The sequence below is a fragment of the Macaca fascicularis genome, chromosome 7 (genome assembly GCF_037993035.2).
Source record: "Macaca fascicularis isolate 582-1 chromosome 7, T2T-MFA8v1.1".
In the NCBI taxonomy this organism is placed as follows: Eukaryota; Metazoa; Chordata; class Mammalia; order Primates; family Cercopithecidae; genus Macaca; species Macaca fascicularis.
Genome location: NC_088381.1, coordinates 59832430 through 59842289, shown reverse-complemented (window position 1 = coordinate 59842289; position 9860 = coordinate 59832430). Strand labels below are relative to the sequence as shown.

The following is a 9860-nucleotide window of genomic DNA, read 5'->3' as shown; positions in this document are numbered from 1 at the left end:
TGAGTTGCATTTACACATCACAATGCAGTTTCTCAGAATGCTTCTTTAAAGTTTTCCTATGAGGATATATCCTTTTCTACCACAGCCCTCAATGCTTTCCCAAATATCACTTTTCAGATACCACGAAAACAGTGTTAGCAAACTGCTTCATGAAGAGAAAGTGGTATCTCTGTGAGATGAATTCACACATCACAAAGAAGTTTCTCAGAAAGCTTCTTTCCAGTTTTCATCTGAGGATATTTCCTTCATCCGAGGAGTCTTCATAGCAATTCAAAATATCACTTCTCAGATGCTGTTGGGGTTCACGTGTTTCCTAAACAAAGGAATGAACACACAAGACAACACAGGACAAGACATACATGGTGGCCACCCCGAACAGCACACTCTGCTTTATTTTATCCAGCCGTTTGTGGAATTTTGCCAAGTCACGGGACATGTGTTGCTTCTCTGACCTTTCCTTGACTCGCAAGATCAGTAAACATTGACCAGTTCCAGAGCCTGCTGTTTACAGCTGGCTCCTTTATCCTTCTTGTTTGCAGAGAAGGAATGTCATGTTTTGTTTGCAAGAGCAGGGCTTATCGGGAACATCTCATTTGCGAGCACACAGTCCTCTACATCTCCCCCTTCTTTATTTACAGGTTTGAATTTTTTAAAAAGCCATCATTACATGTTGGGCTCGCTGGAATTTGGTGTTTGCCCTTTGGCTCCATTTCCAGTAGACTGTGAAAATGACCAGGGCAAAAACAACAATCAATACATTACTAGAAACAGAAGTCAGTAAAGTTTTTACAGGACTCATAGGGTTTAAAGATTTCAGGCTTTGTGCAATACCAGTCATTAAATCTGCACCAGTCAACAATGGTAACTGATTATGAAACGTTTTAGAAATATTGTGGGTGAGTTCTTGTATTTCCAGGGAAAGATTGTTATGGCCAATTAAAAGCCTTTTTATCTCTGTCCAGTTATGTACAGTGTTGTTAAAAGGAACAGGGGTAATACAAAATTGAGTAGTATTCCAGTCACATTTTAACAAGGCTCGACTATTTAACACTGTCAGCTGATCCCCTATCCAAGAAACCACTTGTTCTAAGTTATTTATTCATTCAGTCAAATGAGCATCGATGTCTCGTTGTTGTTGCCACAACAAGTGAGATTGTTCGTGCTATTGTTGCACGAACTCTGCTTTTTGGATACTCTGATGTAATGCCAGTCCAGCAACAGCAGTGGTGGAAGCAATGGCCACAAGTCTCACTACTGCTATTACGACAATCCCAACCGCTCTCCAGCTGTGGTGGACAAGATCTTGCATTACTTTGTAAATTTGAATAACCCTAGCAGATTCACTCCAAGTTTGTGTCAAGTTTATAGGTAACCAGGTTTCTTTTTCAGTTCTTAAAATATATATATCGGAGTGAGTCTCATTCCAATTATTATGCCACCAAGTAGTATTTATACAGCTTAAAAATGTACAATTGTCCGTATAGTTAACTACTCCTGTATCATTATCTCATTTAAAGATTCCTGCTAACAACAAGTAAGGTTTTTTTTAAACACAAACAATGACATTTTTAGATCTGTTTCGATGTAAAGATATATGGAAAGGATTAGAAAGATTAGTGGTATTTAAGGACATGTTTCCCATAAAAGTAGACATTGGTTTGCCAGCAGCTAGTAACTTCCATATATGACTTTGTATTTGTGAGGTGTTGGCCAAATGTGGCATAGGGGGCGACAAGCCACCATCATGCCAAATAATAGTTTCATTACCATCAGCATAAATGCTGTGATTATTTCTATGTCATCGTAGGCTAATGTGGCTAAACTTAGTCTGAAAATCTCTATGCACACTCTAGTCAGTGACAAGGTATCTGTAATTCCTACCTTTTACCTCTAATAATAAATGTGGTCCATTTTCTCTACATTTAGTCCACTCTAATTGGGAAACACCTCCGGACACGTCAGGAATAGGACATAAGGATAATATAGTAGGCAAGGTTTCATTAAGCAGAGCAGTATGATTATATTTAAAACTCTGAGTAACAACAATCATAGTAAAGGCAGCAGTGTGACTATGATTATAGCGCACAGCCCAAGCCTCATGAGAAGGATGTAAACAATGTGGACTATTCTCAAGACATATAGGTAACCCTTCTATTCCAAATTGATATGAACTTTTTACTGCACCCATGTCTAACTCAGGATCCTAATTTTAAAAAGGTGATGGCATCCAAGCATTATCATTAGTAAATACTAAAACTTCTTTGTCTCCCTAGGCCACACCTTGATATAAGGGTGGAAAGGGAATGTAAGCCCAATATGTGAAATTTTCAGCTGTTATCTGGCAACTCACTACAGCTAGCATAGCCAGAAATAAGGTCAGTGAGGTTTTGGGCTGTCCAGCTTGTTGAACAACCCCTTCAGCTTCTTGAGTAAGTGTTTTCAGCTGACCCCATGTCGGGGGTGCCGCTCGACGAGTTTTGAAGGTGAAGGTTCTCTGAGCACTCAGATTTAATTCCTGAAATGCCACCAGGAAGTCCTCCGGCCGGCTCCTCTTCACCATGGCACTGCTTCAACCGTCGGGATGGGAACCACTCATCTCCGGCACCTGTATGAACGAGAGCATAACCTCAATCCAATTGTAAAATTTTTCTTTTAAATGTTGGCCTTGTAGTGAAGGATAGTACACCCACAAATTGCTAGCTTGTGGCTTTTTTAATGGTTGTTGAAAATGTTTCACTGCTGCAGATTGATGTAATTGGTACCAATAGTTAAGAAAATTTAAAGTAAAAAGAGCTTTCAGAATTTGATGTTTGGGGGAATCTCGTCCATTTCCCCCTGTTTGTTTTAAAAGTTGTAATTTTAAGATAGCATTAGCTCTTTTAATAATTGTTTGACCTTGACTGTTAAATGGAATGTCAGTGGAATGACGAATGTGGTATGAAGAGAGGAAGGCACCCAATTTATGAGAGCAATAAGCAGAAGCATTGTCAGTTTTTAATTTAGTAGGAACTCCTATAACTGTAAAGCAAGTAAGTAAATGAGTAATAACAGAATCAGCTTTTTTAGAGGGTAATGGTGTAGTCCATTGGAAGTGTGACCAAGTATCAATTGTATGATGAACATATTTTAAACGACCAAAAGAAGAAACATAAGTTAAATCTATTTGTCAAATATGATTTTGTTGAGTGTCTTGGGGATTTATATCTGGACTTAAAAAGGGTGTAATAATAGGAGCACAAGATGGACAAGCTCTGACAATAGCTCGGGCTTGACGGCGTGTTATAGAAAATCGCCACTGTAATCCTAAACTGTTAGTATGATGTAATTGATATTTATTCTGAATCTGTTGGACATTGTTAACAAGTAAAGAATCAATTTCGCTATTGCCAAAAGTTAAAGGTCTCAGTAAAGCTGAATGTGAATGAATACGAGTGATAAAAAGGGGGGTTGTATGGGAAGTAAGAATCAAGAACAATAAGGAAAATAGTTTTTGTAAAGGGGTTTTTGGGAGTAATGGTAAAGAAGTTTGAGAAATATACTTACTCACATATATAGTATATTGGGAATTACTAATTATATTACAAGGGGTTTGAGGCCAATCTTGCAGTACCATAAGAATGGCAAAAAGTTCTCTTTGTTGTACAGATTTAAATGGATAGTAAGAAATTTTTGAATTATTTGATGCCCAGTATTTAGTTTTTTCATTGTTAGAAGTATTAGTAAAAAAGGTGGGACCTTTAACTGGAGTATAAGAAATAGGATTATAGGGCAGGAAAGAATATTGTTGTAGAAAAGTAAATAATCTATGACTGGGATAGTGCTGAGAAAAGGAACCAGTATATTTAGTGCAAGTCACTTGTTATTGTTTATGAGTTTTTAGTAAAGATTTAATGTATTGATTAGATAATTGGGTAATAATTTTTACAGGGTCAGTTTCAAGCAATTGACGAGCTCTATGTTGTCCTTTAATAATTAATTTAGTCAATTTATTAATATAAGAGTAAATTTTTTAATGGCTTTATTAGCCAAAAATAGCCACTCTAGAATGTTATTATCTGATGTAAGATGGCTGTTGGTGAATGAGGAGTATGAAAAAGACATAAAAAGAGTGGAAGATAGGGTATAATATAATCAAGGTGAGCTTTACTAATTTTATTTTGTATAAAAGACAATTTCTTTTTTGTATTGGGGATAATTGCCAAGAACTGTTTAAATTTGAATTTCTTTTTAAGGTAGCAAACAAATGTTGTAATTTATAAGTAGGAATATTTAAGATGGGATGAAGTCAATCAATATTTTTCAAAAATTTTTGAAAATTATTAAGAGTCATAAGTTGATTTCTCTTAATTTGAACCTTTTGTGGGCGGATTTATTTTTGAGTCAATAGATACCCCAAATATTGAATGGGGAACTGAGTTTGTACCTTTTTAGGAGATATTTGTAAATTATAATGAATTAACTGTTGTAAAACCTTAAAAACTTAATTTTGGAGGGTTACGTCAGGGGTAGCCAATAAAATATTATCCATATAATAATAAATTAACACAATTGGAAACTGATTTTTCACAGGATTTAAAGTCTTATGTATGAATTTTTGACATAAAGTAGGGCTATTAAGCATATCCTGGGGAAGAATCTTTTACTGATATCTTTGTGTGGGCTGCCCATTATTACATTTAGGAATGGTAAAGACAAACTTCTTACAATCTTGATGTTGTAATGGAATAGAGAAAAAACAATCTTTGAGATCCATGACCATTAATTTCTAACTTTGTGGGATAAGGGCAGGATTAGGAAGACCAGGCTGCAAACTCTCTATAGGTTGAATGTAAGCATTTATAGCTTTAAGATCAGTTAATAAATGCCATTTTTTTTACTTTTTATTTTATTTATTTATTTATTTATTTATTTTTATTTTTGTATAACAAAGACAGGGGAATTCCATGCGGAAGTACTTGGCTTTATATTCCCCTCAGCCAATTGTTTTTTGACTAACTCTTTTAAAGCCCCAAGTTTTTTGTTTTTTTTTTTTTTAGATAATGGCCACTGTTTCACCTAAACAGGAGTGGTAGTTTTCCACTTTAATTATAAAGCTTGAGGCTGGCGAACAGTGGCTATAAGTTTAAAGGATTGTTGCCCATTTTGAACATCATATTTTTGGCAGCTGAAGAAATATGAGGAATGTTTTAAAAAGCACCAAATTGTTGTAAAAGATCTTGTCCCCAAAGATTAATATTGATAGGAACAATATAAAAAAACACTTGACCTTGTTGACCTTTAGGACCGACACAGGTTAAAGGTTCTACGCTTTGATAAACCACAGAAGCAGCACCCAAGCCAGTGAGTGTAACTGAAACTTGTCTTTTTTTCCATTGCATAGGCCACTGATTTAAACAAATGATAGACACGTCCACCCCCGTGTTAATTAACCCTTTAAAAATTATTTTATTAATGTGTAATGAACATAAGGGCTTTTGATCAGAAACTAAAGTTTCCCAAAAAACAGTTTTTCCTGTGCTATCGAACTCTCTTTGTCTAGATGCTTCTCTAGATAGGAACGAAAAAAAGGCAACAAAAGTAATTGTGCAGTACGCTCCCCTGCCTCTAGGCACATAAATTGTGAGACTTGTACCATAATAAGAATTTCACTAGTAAAATCAGGATTAATGATTCCTGGAATCACCATTAACCCCCATATAGCACTGTTGCTTTGACCTAACAAAAGTCTTACATGTCCTTTTGGCAAAGGGCCACACACTCCAGTAGCTAATTTATATACTCCTCCATTAGGAGACAAGGTATAAGGCTGAGTAATAGCTAAGTCAGCAGCGGCGCTCTGCTTAGTTGCCGCATAAAGCTGGGAAACTGGGGTAAGGTGTGGGATCCTTAAGGAGGACTCGAATTTATTTCTTGATGTTGTAGGCCATTGCTCACTGGGTATTGTAATAGGTTTGCATTGTAATTGTTGGGGCCCCAAGCCTGTGGGCCCCAGCTCCCATTTCCCAGGAGAGGAGACAGTAAATTTCCACTTTTATCAGTTTTGGAATGACATTCACTTGTCCAATGTCAACCTTTGCCACAACGTTTGCACACCTCTGAAGGCTTTCTGTCTTGAGGGATAAAAGTGTTCAATTTTTTACGACATTTTTTTTTTGAAATGTCCAGGTTTACCACATTGAAAGCAAACACCTTGTTTGTTATTTTCTTTTAAGGCTTTAGATAGGGCTCCAGCAAATAATTGAGCATTATAAGTAGCCCCTCCAACACCAGCACAAGCCCTAATATATTTATCTAAATTGGCCCCACTGGCCTTTAATGGTCTCAACAATTTTTGACAGTCAGCATTAGCATTTTCAAAAGACAATGTTTGTAACAAAATTTTTGAAGCAGGGCCAACACCCACAGTTTTCAAGACAGCATCCTGAAGACGGGCTACAAAATCCGGATATGGTTTATTTGTGCCCTGTAAAATCTTCACAAAGGAGAGGGAAGATTTTTTTGCTCTCTCTACCTTATTTTAGGCCCTTAAAAACAAAGTCTTGATTTGAGTAAGGGCGACATCATCTAGGCCAGCCTGAGCATTAAGAGTAGCATATTGGCCCATGTCTGTGAGTTGTTCCTCAGTGGGCCTTGGGGGATCACGCATAGCATTTTTCCTAGCCTGCACATGTGCCACGTCATCCACCAGCTGCACAATTGTAGCTACTGAGAACGATCAAGAACAGCCTTCCCCAAAGTCTCCCAGTCTATAGGAATCATCAAATTTTCTGATGAAAAAGCATCAAGAAAACCAAGGACAAAAGGAGATTGAGGTCCATAGTTAGAAATGGCAGCTTTCATTTCTTTCAAAAATTTAAATTGTAAGGCATTAAATCGGACATTATTGCCACCATTTGGAAACTGAGCATTAGGAGCAGAAGGAGCAGGAATAATTGGAAACAGATCCAGGTCCTCAAATTTTCTTATCTTTTCCTTTTCTCCCTCCTCCAATGGCGGGAAAGGCACTGAGAAAACTTTGCCAGAAAAAGGTAAGGAAGCTGGCGGGGTTGGAGGCACTGGAAAATCCCCTTGTAATGGGGCAGAAGGAAGAGAAACAGGGAAAGCTCGCAAAAGTGAATTAGAAGAATGTATCTGTAATATCTGTTGAAGCATTCCCATAATACGCTGCATGTCAGAATTCCCCTTAGATGAAGGAAGAGTTGGCTCTTCCTCTTCTCCCCCTTGTGCTATCCCCCCATCCTCTGTTACCCTGGCATAAATGGGCTCCATTTCAGATTCATTTTTTCCCAAATCCTCAGATGCCCTTCCTCCTGTGGCTATATCACCACACTCTGAATCAGTCTCAAGTAACTCTGATGCCTGAGTGATAGAGCTACACAAGGTCCACAAATTTAAAGGTATAGTATCCCCTAACTGGTGAGCTCTACGCAAAGCTTTTACTACCTGTAACCATGCTCTCCGATTCAGCTGCACTTTAGTGTGATACTGAAACCGGTAACAATGTTGTTCCACATGGGCAAACATCGCTTCAAAGTCTTTTCTTTCACTTTTACTCCTATAGACAGCAACAGTCCTTGAAGCAGCCGTAAATATTCTGAGGCTTGAGAGGTGGAATTCCCCATAATTTTCCCATGGGTCTCCCTTTTTTTTACTTACATACCCGGGATGCTCCCCCTCCGGTTCCTTGCTGTCTTGGAGCCACGGACCCTGCTCACTTTGCCAGTTGTTGAGGCCTGTGTGTTTCCTAAACAAAGCAATGAACACACAAGACAACACAGGACAAGACATACATGGCGACCGCCCCGAACGGCACACTCTGCTTTATTTTATCCAGCCGTTTGTGGAATGTTGCCAAGTCACGGGACATGTGTTGCTTCTCTGACCTCTCCTTGACTCGCAAGATCAGTAAACATTGACCAGTTCCCAGAGCCCGCTGTTTACAGCTGGCTCCTTTATCCTTCTTTTTTGCAGAGAAGGAATGTCCTGCTTTGTTTGCAAGAGCAGGGCTTATCGGGAATATCTGGTTTGCGAGCACACAGTCCTCTACAAGATGCCACAAAAAGAGTGTTAGCAAACAGCTCCACGAACTACGTGTGTAACTCTGTGAGATGAATTCACACATCACACAGCTGTCTCTCAGAAAGCTTCTTTCTCATTTTTGTCACAGGATATTTCCTTTGTCACCGTAAGTTTCATGGCGCTAAGAAATATCCCATTGCAGAGTTCAAGAACACAGTGTTGGCAAACTGATCAATGAAAAGAACAGTGTAAGTCTATCAGTTGCATTCACACGTCAAAATCCAGTTTCTCAGAACGCTTCTTTCCAGTTTTCTCCTGGGATGTTTCATTTGTCACCACAGGCTTCAATGCGCTCCCAAATATCACGTTGCAGTTTCCAAGAAAACAGTGTTAGAAAACTGCTCCATGAAGACTAAGGTGTAACCCTCTGAGATGAATTAACACATCACAAAGAAGTTTCTCAGAAAGCTTCTTTCACGTTTTTAATTGAAGATATTTCCTTTCTCAGTGTAGGCCTCCATGCGATCCAATATAGCCCTTCTCACATTCCCCAAAGACAGTGGTAATAGACTGCTCCATGATGTGAACGTATAACTCTCTAAAATGAACTCACACATCATAAGGCGGTTTCTCAGAAAGCTTCCTTCAAGTTTTCATCTAAGAATATTTCCTGTTTCACCATAGGCCTCAATGTGCTCCCAAATATCACTTTGCAGATTCCACGAAAACACTGTTAGCAAACTGCTTCATGAAGAGAAAGGTGTAACTGTGAGATGAATTCACACTTCACGAAGCAGTTTCTCAGAAAGCTTCTTTCTGATTTTTATCTAAGGATGTTTCCTCTGTCTGAGGAGCCTTCATAGCTTTCCAAAATATCACTTCTGAGATTCCACAAAAACAGGGCTAGCAAACGGCTCCACAAAACCCACGTGTAACTCTGTGAGACGAATTCACACATCACAAGGCAGTTTCTCAGAAAGCTTCATTCCGGTTTTTATCCGAGGATATTTCCTCTGGCCGTATAGTCTTCAAAGCTATTCGAAATATCCATTCTCAGATCCCACAAAATCAGGGCTAGCAAACGGCTCCACGAATAACAGGTGTATTTCCTTCAGTTGAATTCACACATCACAAACAGTTCCTCAGAAAGCTTTTCTTTTTTCAGCTGAAGCTATTTGTGGTCTCCAAGCGCCCCCGTGTGTCTCATTGAACATTCTGCGAAAACACTGTTAGCAAGCTTCTCACTGAAAACAATGATGTCACTCTGTGAGCTGAATTCATCCACAACAAAGCAGTTTCTAAGAAGGCCTCTCTGCAGTTTTTATCTGAGGATATTTCATTTTTCACCGTGGGATTCAACGATATTCAAGCTATCACTTCTGAGATTCCACAAAAGCGGCGCTAGCAAACTCCTCCATCAAAGAGTGGTTTAACTCCCTGAAATGAATTCACACATCACAGAGCAGTTTCACAGTAAGCTTCTTTCACGTTTTCAATGGAGGATATTTCCTTTGTCCGTATAGTCTTCATAGCGAACCAAAATATTCCTTCCCAGACTCAACAAAAAGAGTGGTAACAGAATGCTCCATGAAAGGAAAGTGTATCTCTGTGAGATGAATTCACCCATCAGATAGCCGTTTCTCAGAAACCATCTTTCTAGTTTTCATCTGATGATATTGCCTTTTTCAACACAGGCCTCAATGCGCTCCCAGATATCGCATTGCGGATTCCACAAAAACAATGTTAGGAAACTGCTTCATGGAGAGAAACGTATAACTCTGTGAGATGAATTCACATATCACAAAGCAGTTTCTCAGATCGCTGCTTTCCAGTTTTCATCT

General features: G+C 38.6%; 1 long non-coding RNA gene across 1 annotated transcript; it reads right to left on the bottom strand.

Moving 5' to 3' along the window:
* Window positions 1-358: 358 nt before the first annotated feature.
* Window positions 359-7802, bottom strand: LOC141407386 (uncharacterized). The gene is made up of 2 exons (XR_012416275.1): window positions 7661-7802; window positions 359-2605 (listed from the first exon to the last, which is right to left on the bottom strand). It is a non-coding gene; the product is annotated as an uncharacterized lncRNA (long non-coding RNA).
* Window positions 7803-9860: the final 2058 nt, after the last annotated feature.